Raw genomic sequence first — 14,048 nt, 5'->3', positions numbered from 1 at the left:
TAACAAGGCCAAACACTTGATTTTGTTGGTTTGTATCTTTCAGAACCCATTTTTTGTCATGATCAACTTTATGTAACATTATTAAGAGCTAGAACAAGTACGAATATAAAAGTCTTGGTGAAACATCAACTATTGAAAACTTACACAGTACATGTACTAAGAATGTTGTCTACAAGGAAATCATTTCTTTCATACATCCATAGAGCTATAACTTGGCTTCATTGTCCATTATTAAAAAATTCATGATTTTAAGTCATAGATGAAGCTATCAAATTTGCATGCAATAACTTACAAACAATTAGAAAAAAGATGAAAGTGTTATCAGAGAAGCCCATGATGTCAGTGAATTATTGTTTTACAAATAGCTTTCTCTTAATCTAATGTTTTGTGTATTATTTCATCTCACTTTTCCACAGTACATAGTTCTAATGTTCACATATTTTTTTATACAAGTAGTTGGGGGATCTCTTCACTTCATATCTTGTTCAAAAAGTGTAGTTCTCAAACATATAATAATTCTTATGAGTTTACTCCTTATAGAAGCAATTCTTTTTCGAATCTTGTAGTTATTAGCATTTTGTATAGTACATATAGTAACAAAATAATTGTTTATACTTTTATCCTTAAATATTCTTGTTCTTTTATTATTATTATTTTTTTTTTCAAATTTACTTTTCTATTCATAATTAGCTTATTCATTTTCCAAATTCTAATTATTCATTTTTGCAATTTGTTTTTGAATTTAACAAAAAATATTTCACAAGCAATTCAATGGCATCTCTGTGGATTAAATGTTTGCATGTCGGGTGACACATATTCTGATTTGTGTTCATTTACAGAAAGCAAATCCTATTCAAATGTGTTTCACATTTTTTTATCCAACCTTTTAAATAATAATAATATTACTTTCTCGTGCCTTAAATTCTATCAAATTATTCTAATTTCATTCATCATAATACTATGACTCAAAATTCTAAATGTCTTTTCTTTCATGATTTTTAGTTTTTCACGCAATTCTTCAACGATCAATGGTCAATTCATTACCTGGAGAAAGAGAGTTGAAGATAGTTGGTCGAACATTGAAATGAATAGTTACAAGGTACAATTTACCATATTAAGTAACATCAAGAGAATATGATGCGAATTTCAACCCAAACCAAACAAAAGAATATTATAAATATTTCTTCAAGTTTTATTACTAATTCCATTTCTTTTATTTTATTATCCCTACAAACTGGCATAAACACATTTTGCCCTTCTTTTACCTCTTTTTTCGTGCTTCTTTATAGTCTTTTCTCGTCTCTTTTTTCTTCCAATGAAAAGATTTTCAAAATCTTTTAATCCATTAGAGATTTCACTTAACATATTTGACCAATTCATTTCCAATTTATTTTCATCATAGATGGCCCCGGTTATTGCAAATATAGGTGGACCAAGTATTCCTCTCCGTTTGGACAATTATCCACATTTTCGTTGAGTTTCTATTTGTTGTTAGAAATGTTATAATTTCTGAAGTAATTGTAAATTTACAAGTTTTTTTGTCGTTTGATCAATATTGAAATTTTCAATTTTCAATTCATTTTTAAGTCCTTTCAAAATACAGGATTTTGGAGACATTGTCTCTGATGACTTCTAGACTTGGACATTTCTTTTCAACAATTTGCATCAATTTTATCAAAGAGCCAATCCTAAATTGGGGAGAAAGTTTTGAACATGTTGTTGACAAAGTTTGATTTCCAACCATGTGTGAAATAATTTCTCTAATTTAGTTTGATAAGACCTTCAGGTATTCTCATGTGATGTAGTGGATAGGAGATGTAGTCTTGCTAGAGATATTTGTCTTCCTTAATTCATTGTGAGGATTTTTATGCTAGAGTTACTTATTTCTTTTTTCTTTTTACAACTATATAAAACAAAATGTATTTCACGATAATCCAATACATTTAAAACGCTAACATTACCTTTTAAATAGCCAAGCTCGTGCATTGCACGGGCAAAGACTAGTACTGTATAAAAATGTGAAAATTATTGTACCTTTAATGGAGTGACGAGTGGTGTGACTGGTCTAGGGATGATTGAAATAAGACTAAAGACATTTGTAATCTGAATATATATGACAGATATTTATTTGATTTATTAATATAATAATTTTTTATTGATTCATATATCAAATAATCACATGTAATGTGCATATCACATAGAGCGACTATCGTAACGAGCGACTACAAATAACATTATTCTTGAAATAATCGAGTTCCATATTGGATCTTGATTTTTTTTTTCTCCTGTTTTCCATTCTTTAATAAAAGTGTCAGCTTTGGCTAAATCTTAAATTGTATCTTTTTACCCATTTGGTTTGTTTGATTAAAGATAATATGAATTCCACAAATTTATTTTCAATTATCCATCCATTTAATGAAGTAATTTTGTGTATTAACTCATAATTTTTCCTACTTTTCAATCATATATTCTCTCAAAAAATTACTTTCACTTCAAATCTGTTGTTTGATAAAATTTTGCCAAAATCAAATTTTAACTTGTCTATCTTCAATTTTAACAATATATTTCGTGAAGGAGCAAACAAGCAACAATAACTACTATACTTGATTTTGTCCACCGAATTAACTAAGTTAGAAGTAGAGAATATGAATATTTTAGCTCACGACTTGAAATATTGAATACTTTAGGTAGCTTATTGGACTCATTAGCAACAAGCTATAGAACATGATGCATTTTTATTTAAAGATATCGCGACATTTATTTTACCATTTTTGGTTTTAGGGTGACACATAAGTATTATGTGAAAAGTGAGATCAATTATAGTATGACGGTCAACTAAGCAATTTCTATAAACCCGAGAACAATCAATTACCGAGTGTAATTGATTGGTAAATTTTAAAATGAAATTGAAATTTAATTAATACATCCTGGTAAAATTTAAAATGATATAGAAATTCAACTACATAAATTCAAATCACATATGAAATTCACCCTTGTAAATATACATATTTGGACATTTTTTTTTGTGTAAATTAAAATAATAATAATAATAATAATCTTACTTAGCCCTTGTTTGATTCCCATTATTTTAAAAATAAATTTTCTTCTCTTTCTTTTTCAACCACACATTATTTAATAAAATAATATTATATACAAATTCAAAACATTTCCTTATTTTTTAAACACACATTTTTCATCAATCTACTATTCCAAAGTGCATTATTGAATAAAAATGTGGCTCAAACATGCTTTCATTTCTTGTTTTTTATTTTCAACTTTACTTATTTATAAATAATTACTTGAGATTTAAACGTAGATGCTCTAATGATATTGTTTAGTTTTTTTTGGTCCATTTTACAATCTCGAATTTCAATATTATGTGCCTGTTTGAGCTCAAACGCATTTGGAATAATAAATTAATGAAGAATGTGTGATTAAAAAATAAAGAAAAGTTTTGAATTTTCTATTAATATTATTTTATTGAAGAAAGTGTGGTTAAAAAGAGAGAGAAAAAAAGTATTTTAAAGATAATGGGGATCAAGAAAGAACTTAGTCACGGAAGAAGATTGGTTCACATGTATATCTACTGTTCCCAACTCAAATTTTATTTATTTATTTAGTTTTTAGTAAACAGAGACAGGAAAGATCGATTCTTTAAATTTTTTAAACACATTATATAATTTTTCACAATTCTTTAATTTTCTTTAATTGACTTCTAAGAAAGTTAAAGTTAATAATGTGTATAGAATATTGTTTTTTAACATTTTCTCATTGTTCCTCGATGATTTTCATACTTTTTCACCATTTAAATTAACACGACTTTATCCACTTTTTTAATATAACTCAAGACAGTGACAAATGAAAAAGTTGTCACAGGGAGCACTATGGTTGTTGGCCGAAAGAGCAAACTAAAGCCAATTCCTTATCATTGTTTAATTGACTATCATGATGCATGTCATTTCATTTTTTCTTAAAAAAGTGTTGGAAACACATTCTAACACGTTAATTTGAAGGCGTTACCATAACATTTGTTTTACCATTTTCGTTTCTGTGGCATCAGGTAGGGATGATGCTAGTGATAGCAACAGGGTGGGTTTGAGGCGGGGCGGCCGCCCCATTTGGCGGGGCAACTTTTTGTCCTGTTTAATTTTTTTATTTTTTTTTTTTACATTTTGAAAGTTTCGAATTATGTTATTATTAGAGAATAAATTACAAATTTAAAATGAATTTTTAATGGATAAATTGCCTAGAAATAAAATTATTTTTAATTTTTTTTTTTTAACTTTTTCTTCAAGGGGCGGGTTCGAATGCCCCGCCCCGCCCCGCCCTGCCCTGCCCTGCCCTGCCAACCCGCTCTGGGCGGGTTTTTTTGCCCCATTCAGGGCAGGGCGGCGTAAATTGCCATCCGTAGATGATGCACATAAATTGTGGTATGACTACCAAATAAGCAATTTATGTTATTTTGAGGAATGATAGGTGACAAAATGCAATTGAGTAATAAATTTGAGACTAAAATGAAGTCCAATAACCTAATTGAGATGAGCTTCTTCATTTTTCTTTCTTTCTTTTTTTTTTCTTTTTTCTTTTTTCAAGTCAATTATCGTATATCAAATTCACTCTTATGTAATTGGAATGCGGAAGCAAAATTACCTAAAAATTAAAAAAAATATATCTTCAATTCAACAATAAAATAGTCTAGATGTTCACGTGTATGTTATATCAAAAATAAAAATTTTGAACTTTTACTTAAATTTAATGTTTAATTTTTGAATTAATTTTGAATCACGAACTTTCAATCTTTTGGATCATGAACTTTCAACTTTTAATTGTAAAAACTTGATAATTCAAACCTTTAATTCTTCTATGGTATTCTCCAAAATTAAAACTATATCAATAGGTAGGCACCTTCTTTTAATTAAATCAATATTCTTATTTATGGACTGGACAACTGAATAAAGTAAGAAAATAATTATTTTCTCTTTTCAAATATGAACAGTATGAAATTATGCATTATGATTGTTGTATGATTTGTAGGTTCTATCCAATCTCCATTTATAGAGATAAAATAGTTTCAATTATTGTACAATAATACTTTCACATTTAAATATGAGTCTTAATTAAAATCCAAATATGAGTTCTAAATAAAGTGCACATCCAATTAGTTTACATTTAATTACATGTATAGTTTTAGAATTTTAATTATAATTATGCCCAAAACAATTATTTATTATAATTGAGTCCCAATACTTTATAGAGCTACCACAAGGGCTTGATCAGACATATATTATCCAAACTCTAAATAATTGTTTAGTCGATCCTAGACCTCCTAATCTTAGTATTTGCCTTTTTCACTACGTCAAATGACTAATTAGGGTTGGAGTTGTTAATGGGATGATTAAATAAATTTCTATACAAAGGCTATGTCTCATTTCCTCTCCATATTATTTTATTGGCTTGTCCTATTGACGGCTAACATTTTGTGAGGAGCAAAGAGGAGAAGATATAGCTGCTAGTATTCATATCCACCATATTTTTTGTAGGTATGAATTTGAACCATCAATTTGTTATTTTGTGATTCTTGTTTCTCAGGGATAAAATCAACAATGGCTTACCACACAAGATAACAACCTTGAAAGTTTGTTATGTTTAATTACAACACACTTGAAATATATTATTTAAGCCCACAGCTGCGAAGTACTTAAACCAGTATAACAAGATGAAAATTGAAGATCCTAAACAGGAAACACGCATTATATTCTACTCCAGCAGTTTACTTATGGAATTCCATGACCCAAAAGTTGCACACAGAACAGTTTGACCTTATGCCTCTAAAGCCAGCTCCCTTTGCCAATGCAAGAAACTTGACTTCCGATTGCTCTTTGCCCCCTGGATATTGGGTCATCAAAATTAGATGGGATTGGCTCGTACTAATCACGGTGGTACTAGTCTCAGGTTCAACTGGGAGAATTCCCTCAACAACAATTACCTTTCCATCTTCAGGTATAGCCTTACAACAGTTCTTAAGCAATTTCAAACAGTGGTCATCCCTCCAGTCATGAATTATCCACTATCAAGAATGGTTACCTAATTTAGACAAAAATATCTTCAAGACTAATAAACAATCTGCGTAGCATATTGTCAATAAAAATTATGAGAAAAAAATCTACATATAGTTTGGATTGTTTTCTTCTTCACAAATATTCTAGCTTTTATTTTGACCTAAACAGTAAGATAAGTATTTAGAGAGATGAATACTTGAAATCCTAAGATGCGCCGACGAAAATTTAAAAAATAGAAAAAGGTGCCGCGACACATGGCTTGCTGGATCTTGGAGTGTCATGGTCCGACATGACACGATAATTTTCGGACATGGGCACGTACTGTCATTATACTTACAGAAACAACATTATATCATTATATAATCCACAAACACCAATTTAGTCAACAATATATGGAATTTTTCAACTTACTTTCATGAAAATGGCATCTCCTTCAGGAATGCTCTCAAACATGTCTCCTCCAAAATTTTTAACTTTAATTTCAAGCATTTATAAGCTATTACTAGTTAGTAGAGTTCCAAATTCTTCAAACTCGAAAATTTACCTATGTGGCAAATTAATTATTAGAGAAAGGGCATATTGCGTCCCCAATTTTTCAATTAAATCATGTTAAAAAGCTTTCATATCATACACGTAATTACTTTCAATTTTTCAACATGTGTGGGCCCACTGTGTGTTGGGAAGTGGGTTGCTTTAATGTGGTCAGTAACGGTTGTGGTGGAAAAAATACGTTCTTTTTTGCTTTCTCATTTTCTTTTACTTTCTTCAATTTCTTTGCTTTTCCCATTTTCTTTCTTGCGATAGTTAAAAAAAAAAGGAGAAAGAGACGACTACACCACAATTTCTTCATTCTATGATTGCATTGGTTTTCTTCATCTTGTTGTAATTTCTAGTCGACAAGTATAGTGGGTTGTTTTCTAACTTTTTTCAATTCGTCTTGTTGTGATTTCCAACAGGTTTTTTTTACATCTAACTATGATTTCTTCATCTTTTTATGTGCGCATTTCTAATTTTGAGTTCGTGAAATTGACAGATTGTGTGTTAATATTAACAGAGAGCTGTATATAATTTTCTAGTTTAATTTATGCTTTCTATGATTAAAATTATCAATCTTTGTTGTTGTTGTTGTTGTTGTTGTTGTTATTATTATTATTATTATTTTGAATCTCAAATGGAATATTGAGTTCACAGTGCTAGATTTTTTTAATTCTTTCCTGATAAATTGATTTATCTTTTGCTTCTCTTTTATGGTGAATTTTCGCGAGGCTTATATTTTAAATAGAGAGGTATATAATTTTCCAATTTAACTTATGTATTATGTGATTAAAATTGTATGATCTTTGTTATTGTTATTTTTTTTCGAATTTCAAATGGATTATTGAGTTCACAGTGCTAGATTTTTTTATTTCTTTTTTGATAAATTGATTTTATTTTTTGCTTCTTTTTTATGGTGGATTTCGCGAGGCTTATATGTTAGCAAGTTTTCTAAAGAGGAAATTTTGATTGGTTTGTGATTTACATTGAATCTATGTTTGAGGTTCATGTATTGATTCTAATCAGATTTGAATTTAGCACTAAATTGTTGGAATTTTCGTAGGTACTTCTTGTCATGTTTATGAGTTAATATTTTGTTTTTCTTTGATTTTCTATATTTATTTCAACTTTAGGCAATTCGACTTCCATTCACTACAAATCAGTTGCTAATTTTCTCAAATATTTTTAGATTGAACTCTGGTTTGGAACATATTAGATTTTACCTAACCTAACTTTATCTATAGAATGTGAGTTTCTTCTTAATGTCATTTTGGTTGAAATCTCGAAAACATTAAAGTTTCGGTAAGTCCATGAATTAAAAGATCGAACAATTAATTGATTTGCTAGGTAACCAATGCTCCTTAAGAAATTTTTTATATCTCTATATAAAAATTTATGGTGAATTTTGACATCAGTCATCAAACTTTATTTTGTTTCTTTTTTTAGAGAAATAATTTATTTAGTCGACCTAAAAGATTTGATCTGTTATTGTAAAGAGAAGGCAAACTCACATTGCATTTTGAAACTGTTTGTGGTTATTACATTTGTATTACTAATTATGAAAGCTATTATACCTTTAGTCTTGAAATTGTCGAGTTCGTAATTTTCCTTTTAGGTTTCTTGAAAAGAAAACGTAGTTAGAATGTTAAAGAAGAGCTTCACTTATATGATTTGAACTCATACAACATGATTGAGCTTCTGATAATAAAATACCTCCTATTTCTCATTGTTGACACATAAAAATTCAGCCCAAATCGAACGGCCCAAGGAATGAAGCCCAATTGGAGGATCCCCAAATCAGATAGCCCAAAAAATGAAGCCCAATCAAACAATTCAAGATGAAGGCCTAAATAGGGAGGCCCAAGAACATGGTAACACCATCACCCAAGTTTGCAAGTCGCCCAGAATCTGAGCGAATGGAGTGCCATGTAGTCGCCCAGAGCTGTTACTCTATTCTCGCCCAAACCTTCGAGTCACCCAAGGTCTTAGCAAACATAAAGTGTTGTGGTTATCAAGAAGTGCAATTATCAAAACAGTTATTAAAGCAGCCCTATCACGTTCCACGATTCAAGGAATTCAATCGAAAACGGTTGAAAGACGAAGAGTAATGGCAGCAGTTAAAAAAGGTAGTTCCATGACAAGTTGGCCGTTACGAGGAAAGTGGGCAGTTGTAGAACGATCAAGCAGTTTTTAGGCGGTTGATCACAAAGAGATCATCCAAGGAGTATAAAAGGAAGAAAAGACATAGAGCAAAGGACCGAATAAAAAACTCTCGAACAGAGAACGTGAAATTTTAAATTCCTTAGCTTAGATTTAAACACTTCTTTCAGTAACTCGTGTGCTTACGCCCCTTGGAGGCATTCTGTTTTTAATTTTCAATTGTAAAGTCATCGCCAATAAAAGAACACCCCTTTTTAGGACTTTGTCTCAAGAGGTTTGTCCCTTACACAATCGTCTGATCCCTTTTCATTGTTAGCGACTAACCCGCGCGAAACAATTTGGCACAATCCCGGTGGGACAGTGGTGTTTGGTGTTGAAAACACAAAAGGTGAAACAATATGCCTCAGAGATCCGATAAGGAAGCAACAAGTCAGGGAGGAATCCAGTCTATGATTGAGCGATATGAGGAGCAGCATGCCTCTTCACGAATAGATGGACAGAATCAGAGCATTAACAATCGTTACAAACCAATGATAGAGTTAAGGCCTCGAACCATGCGTGCACTACTTGGAGAACTTACACAAGATGTCGTTGAATAGGTAAATCTTCGAAGTATTCATAATATGGGAAGATTCACCCAAAATGGGAATGCACATTATGACAACATGGCCAAACAACTAAACACTTTGAACGAAACAATGAATAAGTTAGTAGGCCAAATATGTCAACCGGTTATACCTCTTGCAAATCACTTTCAAACTAGGACAATTGTGGGACATAATCCCTTAGTCCTAAATCCGAACCAAGGGGTAGAACCACTTTCTGGTCCCTCTACTTCAAACTAAGGGGGTACTGCAGTGCCAAATCAGAACAATGGTAGTGGTATGCCTAACTTGGGGGATAATCCAAATATAAGAGATAATGTCCTAAACAATGGACAGAATACCCCACATGTTAATAAGGGAATAGATGTTCAGGCTAATGGTAATGGCCCTAATCATGGTAACTTTGTTGCCAATCAAGGACCAAACATCAGGCATCATGCAAATCAACCGGTTAACCAGCCTGTAGGAATTTCATATGACCCCAACGTCATGTTGAGGAATCAGATTATGGAAATCGTACAGGATCAGATGGCTTTTAGGGTGCGTCCCGTCATTAGACCGACTTACACAAAGCCATATCCTAATTGGGTAGACCAAGCATATCCATGGCCTAGAGGGTATAAAGTGTCAGAATTCTCACTGTTTACCGGTTTAGGAGAGGTGTCTACCCTAGAACACATAGGGCGATTCACATTGCAAAGTGGTGATGTAACCGATTACCATAAAATGAGGCTTTTCCCTAGTTCATTAACAGGAGTAGCTTTCTCCTGGTTCATCAACTTGCCAGGGAACTCTGTTCAAATATGGCAACAATTGGAACAGCTATTTCACGCTCAGTTTTATAAAACTGAATCTGAAGTCACTTTGGCTGATTTGGCGAATCTACGTCAAATGCCAAACGAATGGGCAGAAAGTTTTCTCCAAAGGTTCAAGACAGCAAGAAGCAAGTGTTTTGTACCTCTGCCCGAAAAAGAATTTGTCAAAATCGCTCAGGGCTACTTGAGCTTTGATTTAAAAAAGAAATTTCAGGACAAGGAATTTCCTAACCTTTTCCAGTTGAGTGCGATATGATTAGGTATGAACGACTGATAAGAGAGAAAGAACAAATGAAAAATTCTAGTAAAGGGACTTATTACAAAGACCCAAATTTTGACGTTCATACCATCAGCGACGAGTCATACGATCAGGCCGAAATATGTTTGGCCGAATTGGTCAAAGGAGATACATATACTTGTCCCATAATGGCCAAGCCTAGACCATCGGACAAAGATGAGCCCATGAAAGATGGAAACATAAAGGCTAGAACGTTCTCGTTCGATGTAACCAAAGATGACCTTATATTTGATAAATTATATAGGGATAAGCAGATAAAGTTGAGCGATAAGCATAAATTGCCAAATCCTGAACAAATTAAGGGTAAAAAATATTGTAAGTGGCATAATGCATGGTCACATTTGACTAACAATTGCTTGATTTTTCATCGTATATTGCAGGATGCCATTGAATTAGGACGAATTACGTTCGACGATAAGAAGAAGATGGCAGTGGATGAAAATCCTTTTCCACAGCCACTTGGAGTGAACATGGTAACATCTGGTTTCAAAAACAAGTTGCAAAAATTCAAGTTGGTCATAGATGATGGAGAAGAGGATCCTAGACTACATCCCAGTGTCTTTGAACAAATCAATGGAAAAGAACCAAAAAAGGACGAAGACGTCCTGTGTGCAAGATGTAAAAGAGAAATGAATGGAAATACGGAGAAACCAGGGATATGGCAGCATCCCCATCGCCCTACTTTCTTCCCAAACACTCAGCTTGGTAGAGGGCGAGGTACATCATTCTATAGAAGACCGCCTTTTGAGAGGCAGTTCAGGCCAGCAGATAATAGGAGAACATTCAGGCCGCAACCTCGTCGGCCAAATTTATGGCATTCGTTCCAGTATAATGCAGGAAGAGCAGTACCCTTCGATGAGATGACTAGAACCCAACAAAGGCGTTTCCAACGAAACTATGGACGAATGATGAGGCAGCAACAGGGAGTGCCACATCCTAAAGTGTCTAAATTACTCAAGATAGCCAATCAAAATGTTCTCAAGGATGGTGAAGAAACCGGTACAGATGAATTAATGAAAGAGCTGCTAGAAACTTCTTCTGGGAGATCAAAGTTTGAGCGGGACAGAAGGGATGGAGAAGATCCAGATCAGCCCCTTACTATCCAGTTCGGTACGTTACCTTCTGTCGTGGCCAATAATTACTTACTGGCCAATGAATTCAAGAATAAAGAAAAAGAAGAAGAAAGGGAGGATAACGAAGGAGAAGCTTGCGTGCTAGAATGTGAAGAAGGCCAGACTTCTAGAGAGGCCTACAACGATGAAGAAGATGACGGGATGACACACATTGAAGAAGAAATCGACCTAGAAGCAGAAGGAAGAAGGAGAGGAGTATCGCGCAATACTCTGTTGAAGCAACTACATCGGGAGGGAGTTCGTGAAGTAGACTTGTTGGGAGAACCATCTGGATGTCCTTTCAATTTCTATGTACTATACGGGACACCCAAAAGGAAGAAGAGAGTGCCTCGTTCTGAAAAGTATGAATCACCTCCAAGAATAATGCCCTCTCCCACAGGTTGGATAATTGATGAGAAAGCATTAGAAAAAAGTAAGAAGGAAATTCAGGAGATAGAGGATCAGCGCGATATGCTGCACGTCGACTTATCACAGGGGGATAATTTGACAGAAAACAAACAGGAAGTAGAAATAGAGGCTGCCAAAAAGGTTATTTTTAAATGGCTAGCCATGAAATTGACTAAACACTTGAGGCCATTGTACGTTAAAGCTCTAGTTAACGGCATCCCTGTGGCAAAAGTGCTTGTCGACAATGGAGCAGCTATAAACACCATTCCATCTAGGATGATGAGGAAGTTTGCAAAGACAGAGGGTGACATGATTCCTACAGAAGTCATCCTTATGAGTTTCAATGGAGGAGCAACTTCAGCTAAGGGAGTTATGCCATTGGACATAACTATAGGGACGACTACTAAGACCACAGTTTTCTTTGTAATAGATGGTCCTACTAGTTACAATGTGTTACTAGGAAGAGACTGGATATACGGAAGTCGCTGTATACCCTCATCGCTCCATCAATGCCTGATCTTTTGAAATAACAAAGGCGAAGCAGAGGTGGTACAGGCCGATCATAGGCCTTTTGTCGCAGAAGCAAACTCGGTGGAAAAGTTCATATACGAAGGAAACTATGGACCTGTCAGGGTAGTACAAGATGGGGAAGAAACTCAAGTTGTTGCGTAAAGCGAAGAGCAATTTTTAGTGGACGCACTCACTGAAATGTTCAGACAGATGAGGCCAAATATAGTGGCCCTAGAAGAGCCAGTAATTGGCAAAAGAATAATCAAGGAGTCTTGAATGGATTCTAAGTTACAAAAGCAAATGGCCGATATTCAGGCCTTCAAAGCCAGACTAATGGCTTTCAATAAGGAATGCAATGACAAGGCGAAAGAAGAGACAGCCCTGAAAGCGCTGAAGGACAAATTAGCAATATTCGAGTTAGAACAAAGCATTAGTCGAGAAGTCAACAAGGTAGACTATTTAGAAGAAGAAGTACTTACAAGGGAACTGAACGACGAGATGATGCGGATCATCAAACCAGGATACGCTCAAGCACAAGACCCTTTGATCAAAGTGAATATTGGCAATGAAGGAGAAGATTGTCCAACATTCATCAGTCAGATGCTCGATCAAGAGGTTAGTAATAAATTAATCGCTTTGCTAAAGGAGTATAAAGATTGTTTTGCTTGGGAATATGAACAAATGCGTGATTTAGATAGAGACTTGGTGGAACATAGGTTACCAGCTGAGCCTAATTTTAAACCTTATAGAACAAATGCGTGATTTCAGTTCGGCATTCTTGGCCAGCAAAGAGCGGACCTCGGAGTGGATAACTTTCAACGTCGCTTTAAAATCGGCAGAAAGATTGAGCGACGAAAGTGTCAGTGCTTACTCCAACTTCGCATTCAAATGCTCAAGCTTATCCTTGTGTCTGGCAGCACTAGCCTTACCAATGTCCATATCTATGAAGGACACATACTCAAATATCGACTGCTTGAGGAACTTCAAATCTTCCTCTGAAGAAGCAGTAGGACGACCAGATGGAGCAGGGCGAGATGTCTTGACTTGCCCCCAGGAAGAGAACAAGTCTTGGATGGAACGCACAATCTTGTCAGCATCCTGTAAAGAAAATTGCCAATATTGAAGATTCTCACTACAACGAACAAGATGGAAATAAAAATGAAGCAAAGATTACCTCATCAATAATCGTGGAAGATGGCATATCCTCAGCCAAGTCTGCCACCTGTGACTCCTCCATTCGTGAGGACTTTCCCTTGTCTGAGCGAGAAGATGTTGCCACAACGGGCAGACTCATGGGAGTATCTGCAGAACTCAAAAGTAACAAATCAGAAACCAATAGCACAAGCAAAGGTAAAGCATCAAAAAACTGAATTACCTTCTGCTTCGATGTTTGGGGGGTTGACGCCCTAGGAAGAAAGTGGCTCATCCATGGGTTGTGATGAGGATTCTGGGACTGAAGATGTCTCTTTAAGCGTAGTCCCCTCATCAACTGGTTTGGATGAAGCAGCCTCAGCAGAAGATGATGGAGCAGGAGCTGCCGATGTCAA

This window comes from Olea europaea, chromosome 7 (genome assembly GCF_002742605.1).
Source record: "Olea europaea var. sylvestris chromosome 7, O_europaea_v1, whole genome shotgun sequence".
Lineage (NCBI taxonomy): Eukaryota > Viridiplantae > Streptophyta > Magnoliopsida > Lamiales > Oleaceae > Olea > Olea europaea.
The sequence above is the reverse complement of the archived record's forward strand: the minus strand, read 5'-3'. Positions refer to the sequence as shown.